Source organism: Culex pipiens, chromosome 2, assembly GCF_016801865.2.
Source record: "Culex pipiens pallens isolate TS chromosome 2, TS_CPP_V2, whole genome shotgun sequence".
NCBI classification, from domain to species: domain Eukaryota; kingdom Metazoa; phylum Arthropoda; class Insecta; order Diptera; family Culicidae; genus Culex; species Culex pipiens.
The window spans coordinates 192,995,409-193,011,086 of record NC_068938.1 but is presented as its reverse complement, the minus strand read 5'-3'; positions in this window follow the sequence as shown (position 1 = coordinate 193,011,086).

Genomic DNA, 15,678 nt, shown 5'->3' with positions numbered 1-15,678 from the left:
AGTCAGAAGTCAGAAGTCAGTAGTCAGAAGTCAGAAGTCAGAAATCAGAAATCAGAAGTCAGTAGTCAGTAGTCAGTAGTCAGAAGCTTGCATCTCCTTCACTGAGTCTCCTTAGTCTGGACAAGTGACAACTTTCTCCCTGAACTCCCACCCCCAGCCTCCAGGTCCGCCCTTCTGGAGGTATTGATTGAATGGCCCTTGTTCGACCGGATGTCAACGTGTTTGGAAGGGGAGGCAAAGGAAAAATCCGGGAAAACAACGGGGGACCTAACTTTCATTGATTTTTTTTTCTCCGCTCGTTCCGGAATCTGCCGGACATGACTTGGAAGTTCCACCACGTTTTGCGTAGGTGGTGGACTCAGAAAGAGGATTCGTTGGTGTTGGGACCGATGGTGAGGATCGGTTTATAAACAAACGTTTGGCTTTTCAAGCTTCTAGGATAAATGCGGAATGTAAAGGGATGGCGGAGTATTTTTTTTATAAATGTCTGTACAATATATTTTATAAACTATGAGAATTTTCAAATAAAAAACAAAGATTATTTTAATTTGTACCTATTTAAACCTAAACAGATCTGTTATTTTTTTAAAATTAAATTCATAAAGAGTTTCGAAAACAAATAACATTATTTCAGAAAATCAACTAATAAATTTTTTACGCTTTCCTGGGACATAGTCCAGGCACAGAAAAGTAAGCCAACAAGCAAATATAAAAAAATGTACAGAACGCCAATCGTTGTAGTATTTATTTACGGAACAACTTTCACACCACCCATTCATGCATTCTCGGAATTGGGACCGGCCAGAGTGGCCGTCGGTCGTGACGAACCGGACTCCGACACCCGTGATTCTTTTTTCTTTCGTCCTTTTTTTCCTCGCGCCATTTCCTGTGGAAAGCAAACCCTGTCCGGCTGATTGGCCACCCTACCGAGAAAGGGACCTCCCGCGGGAGAACGGGGACGCGGGGACAAAGTTGTAAATCGATTGCTACCTCATCGGCCATCGTAGTCAATCGGGCGCGGTGGCGGCACCACGTCCATATTTTAATGAAATTCATAGACCTTTTAGCAAATATTGCAGCAGCAGCCCCTTCTCGATGGCGTTATGTGGGTTGAGTGTGCAGAGGGAGAAAAGGGACTGTTTTGAGGAATGTTTACTACTGCATGCCGTGCAGAAGGGCTTTCGATGGAAGGGGTTAAATGGAACAAAAGCAACCGGAAAGCTCGTTTCGACGTTTAAACCACTTTTCAAAAAAACAGGTTTAGTAAATGATTTTTGTATTTTTTTAAAGGAGACACAAACTATCCTGCATTTTTCTTAAGTCTTTTTTTTTACACTTAGGCTATTTCCTCAAAAATTTAAACGGAAAAAAATCGTGACATCACGTTAAAATTTAACTCTTGAAAAATCTCATAGAAGTGGCATGGAATTTTATTTCAGTTTCAGTCTACAAAGTTTCAGAGGAAAAGAGGGTACAAAAGTCCCAGAAACATTCCTTATTTGAGCTGGAATTGCTCTAAATCATAGTTTTGATATAATTATTTTCTTTTTTTACAAAATACCGTATTTTTTTCAAATACTCAAATTTTATGTTTTGCGATACGGTTATTAAACAACGCAAAAAAAAAATCATTGATTTTCACATAATCAGAGTTTTTAGTTTTTATCACAGAAAATCATTTTTTTTTAATACTAAAATTTACACAAAAAAAGACTTAAAATATGGGTATCAAACGACGAGTTTTCTCTAAATTAGAGGTTTAAGTGAAAAAGCTTTTTTTTTATTACAAAATGTGGTATTTATAAACTTGAAATTTCATGAAAAAAGTAAAATTGAAAGTTGAAAATACATAATTTTAAATAAATACCGAATTTTTAAAATATATATATTTTTTTTTTAAGGAGCAATGAGATCAAAATTTCAGAATGAAATTTATTTTCATTCTTTTAATTGGCTCAAACTTATTCGGGACTTTACCCAAAGATGCCATTTTGTGTCATGGTTTTAAAACATGTGCACTAATTTAAAAAAAAAAATGAATAATTGTGACTATTTTCAAAAAAGTTATCTATAACGGGCTATAACTTGAAAACGGTGCACCTTATCAAAATTTCACTGAAGTTTTTTTTTGATTGCAAATTAGATTTTTCATCGAAAAATGAAGGCAAAATTTTTTTGCGACCGATTTTTCCATTTTTTTAAAAATCAGTATTGATTTAAAAATTCATAAATCAGCCAAAGATTTTTTGCACAGTCTGGAAAGTTCTGAAAAGTTGGCATTTGATGTCCCCTAAAACATATCAGAAAAAAAAAATATTTTTTTTTTGCAAATCAAGTTTTAGTGACAAAAAGTGAAATTAAAAATCACCAAAAAAATTTACCGTGCATCATTTTTTTTCAGTGTAGTCTTAACTCTTACCTTCAACTTTGCCGAAGACACCAAATCGATCAAAAAGTTTCTTCAAAAAGTACAGATTTTTGAATTTTCATCTTTTAATTTTTGTATGGTCAGCTGCCAAATTTGTATGGTAAATTATATGGACAAATTAATGATGCAAAATGGCTTCTTTTGGCATACAGAAGGCACCTAAAAAAGATTCAGCCGGATTGAAAAATTCGAAAAATCAAAATTGAAAAAAAAAAAAAAACGTTTTCGTAGAGAATTGCTCTAATATTCCACACAATGCCCATTTGAAATCTTGGTGTCGATTGCAAAATTTTCAAAATATATTTATTAAGTGATCTAAAAGTTTACAAATGTTTCATTTTTAAAATTGAAAATTGAACCATTAGTTGCTTATATATTGCCATTACGTCGCTTGTGTGCTATCTTGTGACATGTCCTATCTTTTTACAGCAGACGTGTCACAAGATAGCACCCAAGCGACAATTAGAGACTTTAAAAACTTCACCCATAAGAGAATTTCTACAATTTTAAACATGGTTCCAATATAGAAATGACCCTAAATTTCAATAGATTTTCACTCGATTGGGGTTTTTTTCTTTAAAATACTATATTTGTTTTACAAAATAAACGTGGTATACTCAAAAACCCTTATGCAATACAAATTAATTGCAAAATTGCACCCATTTTGCAAAATATGAAAAAAATGTTTTTTTTTTAAAATAATAATGTTTTATAGTACTTTCACTTTTCAAATAATAGCATTTAAACAATGTTTCCAGTGAAAGCTTCCAATGTCCAACAATTTTTTTTAAAAAAAATCTTTATTTTACCCCTGATTCCTTCCACCTTGCCAACCTTCGCGTCCTGTTGGGCTGCAGGACTGCAAATATTGGCATCTCACATGAACATTTTCTCCAGCGAAAGTGACGTACCGTCGCGTCGTGTCACTCAGCTGGGCACACACAAACGCACACACGTTCACACACACAATTGTGGAGATTGATTGGAAAGCATAACAATGCTATTTTGATGGATGAGGATTAGATTGCTCATTGCTGTGTGTGTGGTCGGTCGAAAATTTGTACCGGCAAAGAGGGAGAAGGTTCAGAGGTTAGTGTGTTGCTGCTTGACACGCGTTGCCCCCTCTCACTCCCTCAACGTGACTGCACACGTGATAGAAAAGTCATGATGTTTATGGTAAGCCGAAATAGGTAAATAAATCGTTTGCGATAGAATAACAAAACCATTCGCCGGGTCGTGATGCTGCTGCTGCTGCTGCTGGAGAAATTGAAGCATTTGTGGCATTTCTGGCCGCAGAGTGTGAGTGCAATCAAGAGATGCCGTTCTGGGTGTTGATTTTGGCCGTTTGGATTTGGGGGGTAACAAATTGGGAGAAAAAGTTACACAGAGAAATGAAATGTAAACATTGTTGTTTTATTTATTGAAACAACAGTGGTTGGAAAGGGAATCTTTTTATTCGCCATTGGAATAGAATAATCGAATCAAACGATAAAAATTGTACTTGTTTGTCACATGCTGGATATCATAATAGTTTCAAAATCTAAAAATTTCCTTTTCAATTAATATTTTTTACCCAAAGAAATAAAAAAAAGTTTGTTACATTTTGGATAAGCATATCCAAGTCATTTTTTTTTAGAATTCCATTCACGTACACTCAGAACTTTCTCCCACCAGTTGCCATCACACAAATCATGACCGTGCCAAAAATCTGGCCACATATTCGAGAGGTGTTACACGTCGCTAATGAAACGCCCAACCGACAGCTTCATTAGCGGCTTCCAATTCTCCAATTAGTCCAATCAACGGGCCCTTCCTTGGCCCATATTCCTGACGCTCAGGGATTAATTCGCAGGAGAGGGTGGCCATAACAGTACTGTGTGAAGTTTCGTTACATCTTTTTCGGAATTGTAACTGATATAATTACTATCGATAGGAGCTCAATATTTGCAACTTAAAAAGGCAAGAAATATTCATCAAGAGAAGAATCCCGTCCTGGAAACTTTGGTAAGGGCAGGACACGTGAGCAGAATTTCCACGGTAGGTGGCCAAATCTGACGGGCGCGTAAATAAAATTCATTTCCATCCGTTCCAGCTGAGCGCAAGTGCCATGGCTGTCAGCTCCGAGGCTCGTCATCCGTCAAAATCAAATCCCTCCTGGCTTCTGTGGCAGTGTTGCCAGATTAAAAAAAAAGTTATCAAATGTTTCCTTAAAAGTTTGACGAATGTATTCAAAAAAAGATTATAAAATAATTTCTTTAATAAGTCAAACAAATCTCAAAATTTCACATCTCTGTCCAAATTGCCAAATTTAGCCCAGTCAACTTCCTTTCTTGCTGTCCAGGCCGCATCTCTCTATTAAGAGTGTGTGTGCGTGCGTGCGATAAGCTCATTTCCTGTCGACGCCAAACGGTCACACGTGTGTGGAGGTGCCCGTGTCTGTGTCAGAGGCTTGATAGAGAGCTGGTCCTTAAGGGTGCTGGAGTGATGCCACTTTTTTGGCCGGGCTGGCATTTGCTCCCGAGGGAACCAAAATCAATGAATTTATCAATGTTCGAAGCACACTTGCGCACTTTTTCTCTTTTTGTTTATGCTTTCTCAGTTGGCAGCAGTTCATTAGTGGTTTGGATTAACGGTGAGTGTTGGGTGTGGGTGAAACTTTGAGATAGATTACCTTTCTGGGGGACCAAATAGGTTCTTGAAGAAAAATAAAAGGTTATTTATTTATTTTTTGGTGTTCATACACTTGGAATCTTAAAATCTTCAAATCTTAAAATCTTAAAATCTTAAAATCTTTAAATCTTAAAATCTTCAAATCTTCAAATCTTCAAATCTTCAAATCTTCAAATCTTCAAATCTTCAAATCTATAAATCTTCAAATCTTCAAATCTTCAAATCTTCAAATCTTCAAATCTTCAAATCTTCAAATCTTCAAATCTTCAAATCTTCAAATCTTCAAATCTTCAAATCTTCAAATCTTCAAATCTTCAAATCTTCAAATCTTCAAATCTTCAAATCTTCAAATCTTCAAATCTTCAAATCTTCAAATCTTCAAATCTTCAAATCTTCAAATCTTCAAATCTTCAAATCTTCAAATCTTCAAATCTTCAAATCTTCAAATCTTCAAATCTTCAAATCTTCAAATCTTCAAATCTTCAAATCTTCAAATCTTCAAATCTTCAAATCTTCAAATCTTCAAATCTTCAAATCTTCAAATCTTCAAATCTTCAAATCTTCAAATCTTCAAATCTTCAAATCTTCAAATCTTCAAATCTTCAAATCTTCAAATCTTCAAATCTTCAAATCTTCAAATCTTCAAATCTTCAAATCTTCAAATCTTCAAATCTTCAAATCTTCGAATCTTTTATTCCTCAATGCTATTTTTAAATCTGAAATCTTGAAAATTAGTAACATAGGTTTAAAATGAAGCGTTTTTTTTCGAAACGCAATTGCACCCTCCAAGGAATGCCACTTTTTAATTGAAATCGAAAAGTCCCAGTCATTCTGGAATTCCTTTCTCATTAAGTTACACCAAACAGTGTGCCCAAACCAGCACCCAAAAATTCCATTTGTCCATTGTTGCGACCTTTCCAGTCCAACCCAGGAGGAACCTTTCAAATCTTCAATTCCGTTCCGGGGAAGTCACTTCAAAGCTACTTCCCCTCTCCCGGCAAAACTCCCAATCACGATCGGATTCATTCAATGCTTTGGAAACCGTGGAAAATCGCCCGGGATTCACGCCTAACTCATTACGTTCCTTTTCTTCTTTTGATTAGCACTAATCACCGTGAATCGCTTACCGAATCAAACAGAATGAAAATGAGAGGAAGGATTCCAGGTTTGAAGTCTACACTGGAAGCCGGGGTAAGGACAATTAGTCGCGGACCGGTGTGTGTGCTGCAGCGGCGAATCTTGATTCTGAAAGAACGCTGGAAAGTCCAATTTCATGGCCAGAATGCGATTAAGGACGCGTGTTTGGTTGGGAGAAAAAAAGGACACTGCACATTGTACTTTTTATGTGTTTTGATAATTTTAAACCGGATTATTTTGCGTTGCGTTGATTCCTAGCGGAGGTATTTATCATTGGGAGATAAAGTCAATTGATCCGCTGGGACTAATGAGCAGCAGCACGACCCATTGAGAACGGTTCAGTTGAGTTGGTTAATGGGTGATGGGATGGAAAATTTGCTCACCATCGAGTCAAAAGGGCGGTGTGAAAACCAATTTGGTTCACTTGGTTGAAACAGTATGGCGTTCGAGGTTGAAAATTTGCTGAGAATGCAATTTGAAACTGTTCAACTGAGTGAAATTGATGGTGCTGAAGTTATTGGCTTTTGGTAGTTATTTGCAATAAGGGCTCCTGATGAGTTACATATCAACTCAGATTCCTAATCAATTTCTCCATTTTAAAAAGTTCAATTGTAGTTGACAAAAAGCACGAGATTTCAAAATTCAGCGCACATCCTTAATTGAAAAATCCACCGCGCTTTGCCAGTAGCAGAACAATCCTCGGCAGTGTTGTCGTGACGCTAATTTACCAACTGAGACTTGAACTAGAAGCAAGCGCTAGAAGTCAGCCACGAGCAATTCCAAAGTGAATCCTCCTGCTCCAGAAGTGGGATTGCATAATCGTTGATATTCTATTCTGTACACTCCTTGCTGGATGCTGCTACTGAAAAGAATGGGGGGTAGTTTGGCTGCTGTTATCTTGTTTGCTACTAGCGCTAAATTGCCTCCCCCTGACTTCATGAATGCTTTCAGGGTGGAGTTGAAACAAATTGAAATTAAAAAAAAATCGATAAAATCTAAAAACATTCACAAAAACGGAAAAAATGCCCAAAATCCTCATGATCAATTAACCCAGTACCATTTTTCGATGTTTTTGATTTCAAAAAAATCAAAATCAAAATCAACATCAACATCAACATCAACATCAACATCAACATCAACATCAACATCAACATCAACATCAACATCAACATCAACATCAACATCAACATCAACATCAACATCAACATCAACATCAACATCAACATCAACATCAACATCAACATCAACATCAACATCAACATCAACATCAACAAAATACATTTTTCGAGTTACATTGAAAAATGTTGGAAATTGATGTAGAATTTCAGAAATTAACAACACCCACCGTGCTTTTAGCAATTCCAAGCTCTGCAGAAGCATCAGCAGTAGTCGCAGTCTCGGGATGAATTTCAGGCTGCCTCTCGCTGCGAAATCGCTCAAGTCAAAGATCGTGGCACCGATACTAATGCCGTACCCCGGAAATGCTTACCCCACGAGGAACTCTGCTACGATATCGTTTCAATTGGCCCAGAGAACAAACAAAAGCTGAACGTTACTTCGCGAAATCGTCGAATTGCTAAAGGGAAAGCGCGCGCTGATTTGTAGGTTAGGATTGGTGCCGCGGAATTCTTTCCCCCCCCGAATTGTGGAAGAAAGTGCACATTCGTTTAATATTCCCTGTGCAGAATGCACGAATAATGATGCTGTTCAACGACTCCTCCTCCTGCTTTGCAGAACATCATTTCAATTTGATATGCATTGCGCAGAAGAACCTAGAACAAACATATGACGAAGGAACTCGGAACGCCAGTCAGTTAGTCAGGACATCCTCCCATCCTCGTACTCATAAGTGAAAACAACAACGACAAGTCGCAGTGCGAAATCCCAAACATTCAGAAACAGAAATGAGATGCATTGTCGAGGGGTAAACAAAATAAAAAAGCCAAAAACAATTTGCCCAAATCGACTCGAAACATGGTTGAGGAAGGTGGAACTCAACAGAACACAATTTGTATGTTTATTTTATTTTATTAAAACTATTTGCATATTACGCTTTTAACCGACCCAGGACTCGAAATTCTGCACGCTGCATCAGCAGTATGGAATTTTGAACAGAGATAGAGCGACGGTTTTTGAAGTGCATGTGATTTGGCTCTAGTTTGCAACTCCGCACAGGACAAACCCACCCATCCCCGGACTGTGGTTGGATGGTCGTAGATTTTGGCAGAAATGTTCTGGATGAGGATTATCTTGTGTGCTGGAATGGTCCCCCCAGAACAGAGGACGAAATCTAAGGGTTGTGAAATTTTGGGTGCGACAACAAAGTACTATGAAATCGAATTACTCGCAGCAGCTGCTTTTGGGTGCTGGCTGGTTTGCCAGTCAGGAACTTATTGGAGCGTGAATTAGAAGTTGGGTTGATGAGATGGTTTGCAGACGCTCCGCTGAATTGTTAAAGGATGAAAAAGGACGTTTTTTTTCTATGATTAAAGATCAGATGTATATATATTTTATATTAAAGTTCATCTAGGTCATTACAAATTGTCAAGATAATAATATATAACATTTGAAAAATACATTTTGAAAAATACCTTGATACCTTGCTTGACCTGCTAAATATAAAAGAATTTACCCTTAATGTGGAAATATTTATTTGATATTTTCATGATACAATTTTATTTTATGAATAAACAGCAAAACTGAAAATTTTAACTTACTTAATCTTTAATGAATTTGGATTTTATTGAAATTTTGTAAAACAAATATGAATTATTCTGATGACTTAGTCTTGGTTATTTTTCACGCAGAAAATTTTCAATTTTCACGGGGACCATCATATTAAACCATATAATTTCGAAGGAATTTCCTAGACTTAAAATATTTCAGAAAAGGGGTGATTTTAAATATAAAAATTTTGCATTTTCTTTCGAAACTCTAGAATTAAAATATAGTGTTAGTAAAAATTGTTACTACAGAGATTATATTTTTATTAATTAAATTTGTGTTCGAAAAAGTGCTTCTGAAATTGGTTGACTAAAAAAATACCAAAAAAATCAGCGTTATATGACAATAAAATAAAAAAAAATGAAATTGATTTTATTTTTGGTAAACGAATATTGCTAGTAAAAATTTTATTATAATTTTTGTCCCGCAGCCCTGTTCAAAGGGTGAGGGGATCCATTTCTAATCTGTGGCCCTTTCCAAATTTAATCAACAATAAACGTTAAACAATTGGATTTCCATACAGTTTACAAGCGTAATTGATTCTTTAATACATTTTTTAATTCATGGCTTACTTTTATTTCCTTCCCTTTATGGTTTTTCTTTGATTCTAAAAATACAATTGTTTTTTTTTCAATGATTCATTTTTCAATCATGTTGGTATTCAAAGCAATTTTTTTTTTGAACTTTTGAACAATTATATTTGAATGTTTATTTCCTTTCAATTCGTTAATTTGTAAGTGAACTTCTGCAAAAGTTCAAAGGGAAATAACTAATTTTCAGACTAATTCATTTTTCATACAAAAGCGGTTGGATAAAATATTTGCTCAATTTTGCCTGTTTCGTGAATTTCACGCTGTCCGCGAAATCGTGCAAATTCAATAACTTTTTTTGGGTGTACCCCATTTGGCATAATGGACATTTGGCATAACGGGTTTTCAAGATGGACGTTTGGCATAATGGACGTTTGGCATAATTGGTCCAAGACATCAGGGACGTTTGGCATAATGGACGTTTGGCATAATTCGTTCAAAACCCATCAAGGACGTTTGGCATAATTTTTGCTAGCTATCTTTTTCCTTTTTTCTAAGCAGATAACTTTACTTTAAAAATGATTTTTGTTTTCAAGAAATCTAGTATCTTTGTCATTTTCTCCCAATAGATGTATTTTTTTTCCTTTTTTTTTCTTAATAAAGCTTGAACATGCATTTTTTTCATAAATATATAATATTGAGATTTGTCTTCTTTTGAAATATTTTGCAGCTAATTTTTTGTATTCAATTATTCCTTCTTTTATTTTAAATTCAACCTAACAAAGTGATGTAAGTTTTGCCAGTCTTTGAAATTTAGCAATAAAGATTTTATACTGTTTACCCTTTTCCCTCCTTTTTCAAATTCAACCTAAAGAATGTATGTACATTTTGCTCTTCTTTAACGAAATGCATTTAAATTTTTTAAAGCAGTTTGCTCTTCTTTTATTTTAAAACTAAAATAAGGTAAAATCTCTCAAAAAATGTGCAGCTTGTTTTTTTTTTTAAATTTTGCAATCATTGTTTTATGCAATTTTTTCTTCATTAATATTCATCCGTAATAAGGGATGTACATTTTTCTTTCTTTAAATATTTGACAAATGACCAAATGAGTTATGAAATTTTCCCTTCTTTTATTTTAAATTCAACTTTTAGAAGGGAAAATCTCTAAAAACAATACTTTTTGAATATTTGACAATTAACTTCGATTATGAAATTTTTTATAACATTTATATTTATTTATATAAAATTCAACTTATGGAAGGAAAAGTAAATTTAAAGATTCACATTTTGAGAGAAAAAATGTGCAGAAATTATATAAATGTTTAAAGACAACATCTATAAGAGAATTTCCCTTCTTCAAGTTAAATATAAAAAATGATGGGAAAATTGAATAAAAAAACTTAATTGCAAAATATTTAAAGAAAAGCAACATCGACATCCATTCACCCAAAATACAGGATCGAGAGTATAATTCCATCAAAATTTATAGAGAGCTCAATGCTAAACTCGATAGAATAATGGTACCAACTCACACCTGCAAAACAATTAATTTAATAAATTAATTGAAACAGTAAATCTGCAACAAGAGTCATACATCGAAATCTGACTACTCTTGTGTCACCAAGCTACTGTGGCCAAGGCAGTTTAGTCATTGAGTTAGTCTATTAAAGGTCTCTGGTTCAGTTCCCGTAGAGAACACTTTTTGTTTTGAAGGATGAACTTTTTCTTGAAAATGGACTCGAGGGCATAATTCTCTCGGTCATCTAGAACTGTGTTCTCTGTGTCTGTGAATCTTTCCGCTAGTCTCGTGTCGGATGAGTGCTGCCCAGTTCTGGGGTTTCTTTAGATTAAATTCGAAAAAGAAGGGAAAATGTGAATTTATTTAGAGATTTCCTTCTTCAAGTAAAATTTTGATCAAAAGAAGGGAAAATTGCATTATAAAAGCTCAATTTTCGAAAATTTGAAGTGGTTTTTCTCATCATGAATTTCATATAAAAGGGAAAATTTCATTTAAAAAATTACTGCTAATTATATTGAAAGGGGAAAAATCTTAAGCTAACAAAAGATATTTTCTTCTTTATACTAATTATTTAATAAAAATATCAAAATTTCATTGAAAAGATTTATTGTGAATTATTCAAAAAGATAAGAATTGACTATTGGGGAAAAAATATAGAGATACCTAATTTTTTATAGAAAAAAATGATAATCTCTTAAAGTAATATAAAAAAGGTAAAAAATATACATTTTCGTTCGTGAAAATGACAAATACTTAACAAAAAAAACAAGCTAGTAATAATTATGCCAAACGTCCATTATGCCAAACGTCCTTGATGGTTTTTGAACGAATTATGCCAAACGTCCATTATGCCAAATGTCCATTATGCCAAACGTCCCTGATGTCTTGGACCAATTATGCCAAACGTCCATTATGCCAAACGTCCATCTTGAAAACCCGTTATGCCAAATGTCCATTATGCCAAATGGGGTACACCCACTTTTTTTGATGAACCATCAATTTTTTTTTTGATGAAGGCACATGAATGTTGTGTGAATAACTTCAAAAAAAAAAATGCTTAAAAATAAATCTTTAAAACTAACTTAACTAGTACAACATTTTTCTGGAATTGGTGACTGATTTTGTGGCAAAAAAATGTGTAATATTACATCAGAAAATGATGAATTTTCATCAGTTTTTGGTGAATATTCATCAGGTTCACATTTTTACACATTTTATATGTAATATTACTTTAAAAAACAGGTAATATTCAACCTGCCAAATTTTCAACATTCCAAAATTCATTTTATTTGCTGTGAAGTATTAAAAAAAATCAAAATCAAAATCAAACCATCCACATTAACGACCCCCGGGTCTTTTGTGGTCTCTATTGCAAGTTTCTGCTCGAACCTAGGAGTTCGAAGGCTTGAATGGGGAGAGCACCCAAACCTCTTTTACTCCAAGGAACCTTCCACCCCAGTGTTTGAACTGACGACCTTTGGATTGTGAGTCCAATCGCCGTCAGCGATTCCACCGGAGTAGGCTTGGTTTGGTGTGTTATTTGTACTTATGGCATGGAGACGACTCCTACACCTGGAATGACTTAACGGCCTAACAACCAAGGCCGGGACCGACATTTTACTTCCTCATCCGATGGAAGGTTGCAGCAGATGGGAATCGAACCCAGAATCATCCGCTTACAAAGCGGACAGCGTAACCATTCGGCCACGCACTGCCAATTCAATTCAATTCGATTATATTGGTGGATAATCAAGTAACATTAAGTTTCTTTTACGTACATAACAGAGCTTTTGAGTTCATTTCAACAGTGATGTAAAATTATATTTCGTTTTTGAGCAAATGGAAATGTTTAATAAAGCATAATCGGAAGTAAGAAAATGATCAAAAAAACTTACAACATTTAGTACTATATTTAAATAAAAATTAAAAAATTTTCAATAGTTTACAGTAAATTTGTAACGGAGAATGCGTGGACAAATTTTGAAAATCAAAGTCTTTTTCTGTGGAATTGCCATTTTTCTCAACCAATCGTAACATGTCGTCAATTGGGGCGAATCGAGACGACGGTCTGAATAGGTACAGTAGTTTTTATGACACTTGAAGGCTAGATATTAGGAAAAAGTTGCACAGAAAAAAAAGTTGAATTTTGGAATGTTGGAAATTTGGTAGGTTTAATATTACCTCTTTTTTGAGTAATATTACATAAAAAATGGGTAAAAATGGGTAAAAATGTGAACCTGATGAATATTCATCAAAAACTGATGAAAATTCATCATTTTCTAGGGTAAAATTATTCATATATTTTGCCACAAAATCTGTCACCATTTCCTGATGAATATTACCATCATTTTTTTTCTGTGTGCACTATTTTTGTTGTTCTGTGTCTGTTCTGACCGAAACTTATCTTAAATATCAAAATATTGTGCAGTGACTAGGTTAAAAAAGCTTTCCCAATTCGCCTCACTTGTCCCGATTCACCGCCAGATGACGATAATGTTATTGCATCTAGCTTGTTTTGGGCTTGGAAGAGAAACTCCTTTACGTTAAGAATTGTGAAATAAAGATAGTCTTAATTTTAATAAAAAAGTAGATAAATCAGAAAATCCCTACTCAAAACAAGGATTTTTGAAGATTCACTTCAATAAATAAAAATCAATGAAAGGTTGGTTATGTAAAATCGTAGAGAACTGATTGTATCGGAATGAGTTCAACAATCTTTTGACATTAAAAAGTTCTTTTTTGGCTTGAATGTTTTGAAAACTATTGTTGAACTTAAAATCACCTTAAAATGGATACAGTCATGCCTTGAATTAGCACCGCATATGGGGGATGCAAAACCGAGGCGTGCATAACCGAGGCACAGAGCTTATGGGATTTTGGCTATATGGGAGACATTGGCTTTAATCGTTCCAAAAATCATTGAAACATCAAAAAATTATAGTGTTTTGAAATCGGGATGATGTCAGCTATCCATTAAAATTATTATTTCATGAAAATTTTCACAAAAATACGTATTTTTCCTGTATTTCGAAAATGCATTTCTTTTCTCTAAAGAAATCAAAAATATATTGTTATTAAAATATGGATATCAAATGATCAGGTTTTTTTTATACATTTTGGATGTAATAACAACATTTTTAGAAAACACTCGAAATTTTCACAAAACTACGTCTTTTTGAAAAAAAAACTCCAAATTTCAATTTTTAACAATATGGGTATCAAACGATCGGGATTGTTTCATACATTTCGAATGTTATAACAATATTTTTTGAAAATACTCCAAATTTTCACAAAACTACGTATTTCCGAAAAAAAATAATCAAAATTTCCGTTTTTACAATGTGGGTATCAAACGATTGGGATTTTTCATACATTTCGAATGTAATAACATTTTTTTTTGAAAATACTCTAAATTTTCACAAAACTACGTATTTTCAAAAAAAAAAATACTCAAAACTTTCGTTTTTACGATGTGGGTGTCGAACGATCGTGATTTTTACATATATTTCGAATGTTATAAAAATATTTTTTGAAAATAATCAAAATTTTCACAAAACTACGTATTTTCGAAAAAAAATACTAAAAATTTCCGTTTTTACAATGTGGGTATCAAACGACCGGGATTTTTTCATACATTTCAAAAGTTATTAAAAAAAATGATAATATTCAAAACTTTCACAAAACTACGTATTTTTGAAAAAAAATGATTTGATTATTTGATACCCCTATTTTAAAAACTGAAATTTTAAAAAGTTTTACAAAAATACGTAGTTTTGTAAAAATTTTGAGTATTTTCAAAAAAAAATATTTTTATTACATTCGTTTGATACCCACATTATGAAATCGGAAATTTTGAGTATTTTATTCGAAAATACGTAGCTTTGTGAAAAATTAGAGTATTTTCTAAAAATGTTGTTATTACATTCGAAATGTATGAAAAAATTCCATATTGTAAAAATTAAAAATTTGAGTATTTTATTCGAAAATACGTAGTTTTGTGAAAATTTTGAGTATTTTCTAAAAATGTTGTAATTACATTCGAAATGTATGAAAAAATCCCGATCGTTTGATACCCATATTGTAAAAATTGAAATTTTGAGTATTTTTTTTCGAAAAAACGTAGTTTTGTGAAAATTTGGAGTATTTTCTAAAAAAAATGTTATTATATCCGAAATGTATGAAAAAACCTGATCATTTGATACCCATATTCAATACAATATATTTTTGGATTCTTTAGAGAAAAAAAATTCATTTTTAAAATACAGGAAAATTACGTATTTTTGTGAAAGTTTTCAAGAAAAAATAATTTTAATGGATAACGGACATCATCCCGATTCCAAAACACTATAATTTTTTGACATTTGCATGATTTTTCATAGATTGAAGCCAATGTCTCCCATATAGCCAAAAACCCATAAGCTCTGTGCTTCAGTTAAGCACTGGGCCGTGCTACACCGAGGCAGCTGAACGGTGCAAAACCGGGGCAGTGCAAAACCGAGGCGTGCAAAACCGAGGCATGACTGTACCCAAAAGTCCAGTTTAAAACATTCTTCAAGTCGTTGTGCACTCTTAGCTTAACTGCAGGGGTCGTCCATGCAAAAAAAAACGACGTAGCATTTTTTATCAACATTGCAAAAAAAAATCCTAAACAATGTGTTTTTTTATAAATT